Below are 6,279 nucleotides of genomic sequence, written 5' to 3'. Positions count from 1 at the left end.
AGCCTGATGGATGGATGATGGATAGGTGAATGGGTGGGTGGGTGGGTATTAGGCTGGCTGAATGGATGGATGGATTGGTGGACTGGTGGGTAGGTGAATGGATGTATGGGTGGGCAGGATGATGGACGGCTGGCTGACTGGCTGACTGGCTGGATGGCTGGATGGAAGGACGGGTTGATGGATAGCTGGCTGGCTGAATGGATGGATGGATGGATAGGTGAATGAGTGGACAGTATGGTGGATGGATGGATGAACAGTTTGATGGGTGGCTGGCTGGCTGGATAGAAGGATTGGACAGGTGGGTAGGTGAATGGATGGATGGGTGAATAGATGAATGTGTGGGTGGGTGGGTTGATGGAGGAGTTAATGGATTGGTGGCCGGGTGGGTGGGTGAATGGATTGATGGTTGGATGGATAGGCAGGTTGATAGAGGGGTGGTTGGCTGGTTGAATGGATGGATGGATGGACGTATTGGTGGATGGGTGGTTCGTGGATACATAAATGGGTGGGTGGGTGGCTGAATGGATGGATGGACCTATGGATGGATGGGATGACAGGTTGATGGATGGATGGATGAATGGGTGGACAGGACGATGGATGGATGGATGGATGGATGGATGGATGGATGGATGGGTGGACAGGACTATGGATGGATGGATGGATGGATGGACGGGTCGATGGGTCGGTGTCTGGCTGGCTGACTAAATGGATTGTTTTTATGGATGGATGGATGGACGGGTCGATGGGTGGGTGTCTGGCTGGCTGACTAAATGGATGGATGGATGGATGGGTTGATGGGTGGGTGGCTGGATGGATGGATTGGTGGACAGGTGGGTAGGTGAATGGATAGATGGATGGATGGATTTGTACACGGGTGTGTAGGGGAATGGATGGATGGGTAAGATAGATGAATGTACATGTATATATGACAAATAAGGGCATTCTATCTATTCTAAAATCCCAACAACACTGCTGCACCTGATGTATTTATACAAGTTCAACATGCATTACATGCATGTCAGCACTATATTAATGGAAGTGCATTGCTGAGAGAGGACCACTAGCTAAATAACTGGTCAGTGGGGGTCTTATGAGGGTCTTTTCGATGTTTTGTATACACACAGTGCATTTATATGGCAAGTGTAGCTCATAACACGACCAATAAATGAACGTACAGGATTCCAAACCTAATAAAGTGGTTGGTGTGTGTAAAATATATATTTTTTCATAACCCCACAGTAGAATGAAGTGTGTGTGTATTGTTAGCAGCAGGGGCTAAATGTTCCTAGCTCCCAGGCTCCAGTAAGTTTGGGGATTATGAGGGAATCCCAAACATTCATAAAAGACTTTGCTTTAATAATATTAACACTAAGCTCAAGATCTTTCTACCGCTGCTTGATCCTAAGAGAAATAAAGAACAACCATGCATGTAAGCTCCCTACTGTGTGTGTGTGTGTGTGTGTGTGTGTGTGTGTGTGTGTGTTTGTGTGTTCACACAAATAAGAACCCAAATCTGTACACACAGTTCTGTGGAAAATCCCAAAGCGGACCAGTCCTTGCAATATTGGCTGCTTTAATCTTTCTGACAGCTAATTCATTTTTTTGGAAGATCCCCGAGGCTTTTGCTCATAAGAAGACACACAGTGTTGTAGGATTTAATTGTGGGTGGCACATAGTAGATACACAGCTAGCACAACAAACACAGCTCTGGAGGAGGGGGGTGGCACTGATAAAGAAATATTCTGGATCATGTAGGAGTTGAATGTGTTATTGGGGTTATGAAAGTGTTTATTCCTCGTGCTGCACCTGTGTTCATGTCGAAAGGGCGAATTTTAGTCCGGTCGAGGAATTTATACCAGCCGGCTGAAAACGTGTACACTATTTGGATAAAAGTATCAGGACAGTCCTAATTTTGAATTAATGTGTATTCACCACAACAGTTCCTAATAGGTGTAATAAATCATTTATTGAAATGAAATTATATGCTTTCAAAATTATATGAGGTAAAGTAAAGCTTGGTTTAAAGAAACTCCAGTGACCTCAGCCCCAATGAACAGCTTTGGAATGAACCGGAACGTCAACTGAGGCTTTTTTTGACCAACATCAGTGCCCAGTCATATAAATATACATACTTCATAATTTTGTGAGAAGCCTGTTTATAAGAGTTGCTGTTGTTCTAGATGAAAAGGTCACACAGAGGTCACTCTATATCTATATATAATAACATCAGGCTGTTGTGCTGATTTCCTATACAGTTGTGTTTTTAGCGGTGTTGTATCACGGTCTCTCACACACACGTTTGTAGAAGCAAGGCTGATAAGCTACAGGCGCCAAATAAACAGAACTAGCTTAGATGTACGCTGAAGTGCCAGCCAAACTGGTGCAGCAGGGGACTGTAGTAGCTGGTAGTGGCTCCATAAAGGTACAGGGTTTGTTTAGCTCCCATTCCATGAGACCCCTGGTACGTCTACAAACGTCTCTTATAGGTGAACACTGTGTGCACACACGCACACATATGGATAGATAGATAGATAGATAGATAGATAGATAGATAGATAGACAGACAGACAGACAGACAGACAGACAGACAGACAGACAGACAGATACTTTGCAAGACATTTCTTTGTTACAGCAGCTCACATCAGACAACAACTTCTTGCATAGATACAACATACAACATTCACTAACAGTATAAAAACAAGCAATAAAAATAAAAATTTACAGTATGATTCTATATACATGTAAACACTTTTATGGTGCATGCATAGCATGCAAAATGTAGGTATTTATTATAAATTATTATGAATTATTTTAAATTATTATGAGTTGTTGAACAGTCTGATTGCAGATGTAAGGAAAGATTTCCTGTAGCGTTCAGTCCTGCAGTCTGTGACTGAAGGTGCTCTGTCGAATTGTTTTTGATTATTGAGTTAAGCTTTGTGAGCATTCTTTACTCTGCTACCTGCTGAACTGAGTCCTGTGCAGACCCCACTATGGAACTGGCCTTTTTGATCTGTTTGTTTATTTGGTCTAGAGACGCCAAATTATAGCTTGAGGAAAACTCATCTGAGTTCGGGGTTTTGCCGTTTTCACCCAAGTCATCAGATCTTAACGTTATGGAACACATCTGGGATGCCATATAACACGCTGTGGAACACAGAAATACTACACATCAGAACACGAGGGATCTTCAAAAAGTTTCCACACTTTTATATTTTGGTTGGGAACGGTGAGGGTGGGAGGAGTAGTAATTGGTCATGTTTGAAAGACAGAGATGCTTATAGTCCAGATTTAGCACCATCTGATTTCCACCTTTTTGGATGCTCAAAGTGTTATGAGGAGAGAGGAGGCGGACCCAAGTTGCAGAGAACAAAGTAATAATTTTATTGAATAACGAATAATAATCACAAACTGAAAAAAAAAAAACGAGAACAGAAAACAAATCGTGAGAACCCCGATTAAAGCCGCTGATGACGCAGGCTACCAAAACAAAAGAGAGGACGAAAAGAAATATTCCAACGTAGTAGAGTGGAGCCGCGAACCCCGATCACTGGAGTGCAAGGCGGTTGAGCTATCCACTATGATAAACAGCACTAAAGAACTAAGAAGGAAAACGCGCTTCTAAAGCGCAGTCGAGACTAAATGCCGGATAGATAATTCCAGGTTAAAATGAAACCGAAACTCGCCGCTTGGAGGTTTGGGAGAACAGATTGGTCCGAACACCAGCCGCGAAACGAATTTGCCGGGAGGCGCCGATCTGACACACAAAAGGAAGAAAAGGAGAATTATTAAAGCAAAAACAGTCACGCGTTTTGCAATGTGGTGGCGGCTGTGTTCGGGACGGGAACGTCCGGAAAAAAGTAACCGAAACTCGCTGCTGGACGGTTCGGGAAACCGGATCGGAGCTGTCACCAGAAGAGATCTCTGGGAAGAGCCGATCTGTGGAGAAAAAATAGAAAAAGGCTTGTTAGGCACGGTGCGATTCGAACCGGCGTTGTGGGAACCAGAGACAGTGTTGCTACCCACTAGGCTATGCCAGTCGAGAGGAGACCGTGTGAACGGTGGCCTAGGAATGCCGTGCTATGGTTAGCCGCCTGCTAACTAGGCAGGAAGTGGCTAATGAACATGCCGAAATAAACACAGCGCGAGGGCTGCGCGAAGTCACTCCAACTCTCCTACAAGGAGAGGAGAAAACCAAAAGGTCCCTATTTACCTCAGCCTTACGACTTACTAGCCCGACCGCTCTTGTAGCGCCCGGGTATACCTGCTTTCCCAATTAAGGAGTGAACTGGCGCAGCAACCAGCAAAGCAAACAAAAGGTGTGACAACCTGGGTCTGCGCGACGCCTGTTTAAATAGGCGAGACGCAGCTGCAGGTTGTCAGACCTAATTGGCGGACCTCTTTTTAGCGGTCTTTGTTTGCAGGGTTCTGTTACTCCTGCGCAGGAACCCTAACACAAAGAAGCTTTAAGGGGAAGAAGATTTTTATGTGATGATGATGTGAAAGCAGCGCTGCATCAGTGGCTCAACCAAAAACATTTTTTGCTGATGGCATTAAAAAGTTGGTACGGCGCTGGAAAAATGCATTGGAAGGTGACTATGTACACTGGAGTGCCAGCCAAGTAATGTCATTTGTTTTTGAAGTTTTTAATAAATAGAGTAAAATAGAGTGCCAAAACCTTTTGAAGAACCCTCATTCTGCTGGATGTATGGTGTTTATTGCCTACAGAATATATCTGCAAGCTAGTGGAGTCCATGCTCCATCATATTTTTGCAGTCCTACGCTCCTGTGGGGGAATCTACCAAGTATTAGTCTGGTGTATCAGTTTTCTGGCACTTCAGTGTGTCTATAGATAATGATTGCAATTATTTAGATGGGATCATTAGCTCAAATCTTTCCTGACAGTCTTTTTTGACAGCTGTGAGCCTTTGATCAAAACAGTGATGGAAATTGCGACTTGCTATTGTGACTGTAAAATTGTATTGGATTTAGTGTGGGGACGGCTCACACTGGTGTGTCCTATCAGTGACTGATCAGTGTCTTTGCTTTTGATTCTTTCTTGCTGGGTGTGATGGGAATCTGGTGTCTCTGCATGCAGAAATGTCCCACCTCACTATTCACCTCACTTATCACAGGCTGGACTGAATAATAAAGAGCTCAAATTGTTTTTTTTACCAGTTATAAGTTTTATTTAATAATTTTTTGGTGTATGTGTGGTTTGTTTAAATCTAATTTGTTTCTAGGCCACCCAAGGAGGATGGAGGTCCTTGTTTAGTCTGTTTTTTTCTCAAGGTTTATTCCTGTAATTTTAAGGGAGTTTTTTTTTTTGCCGCTGTCGCCCTCGGCTTGCTCAGCAGGGTTTTGATTTATCAGTCCTGGATGATGTTCACTCACTCACTTTCTTAACCGCTTCTAATCAGGGTCGCGAGGGGCGGGTGTGGTGGTGCTGGAGCTTATCCCTGCTTTTCAGTGGGGGCAAGGCACACAGTAACACCCTGGACGGGGCGCCAGTCCACCCATACGCACACCCATTTACCTATAGGGCAACTCAGTGTCTCCACTTAAGCTGACTGCATGTTTTTGGACTGTGGGAGGACACCCACGCAGACACGGGGAGAACATGCAAACTCCACACAAAAAGGACCCGGACCGCCTCACCTGGGGATCAAACCCAGGACCTTCTTGCTGTGAGGCGACAGTGCTACCCACCGAGCCAACGTGCCGCCCCTGGATGATGTTAAGCTATTTTTTTAAGACAATGTCCATTGTAAAAAACGCCATACAAACACATTGACTTGACTTAAACAGAAACGTTTATGTACTAATGTTATTACTGTGACAGGCTGTGTCTTCGGACACGAGTGTGTGTGGATTTTCCAAATCTTTGAAACTCAATGCCTTTTGTCAAGAAATTTGTACCCTTAAACTCAACGTTTCCCTTAAACTCATCATGTTTAGATTGTTTTTTAAAAACGTATTTATTTAATTTCAAATTAACATTGAACAGTCGCTTTGTTCAGCGGTCAGCTTGAGCGGTGTGGTAATACGCCATTAAAGTGCGAATATGAGACGAATCAACATTTGTGTGGAATAACCGTCTGAAAGCTCCACATGTATCTGTGTTTATCTGGATTTTCCTTCTGTTTCACTTTTAAACTTGTGTAACAACTCGGGGTGCTAAGAATTGTAAGAATCAGCTTTGTGTATATTTGTGTTATTTTCAGTGTACAGTAGACCCTTAAGTTACGAACGGTACCGTACGAACATTTTGGGTTACGA

This window comes from Trichomycterus rosablanca, chromosome 8 (genome assembly GCF_030014385.1).
Source record: "Trichomycterus rosablanca isolate fTriRos1 chromosome 8, fTriRos1.hap1, whole genome shotgun sequence".
Lineage (NCBI taxonomy): Eukaryota > Metazoa > Chordata > Actinopteri > Siluriformes > Trichomycteridae > Trichomycterus > Trichomycterus rosablanca.
The sequence above is the reverse complement of the archived record's forward strand: the minus strand, read 5'-3'. Positions refer to the sequence as shown.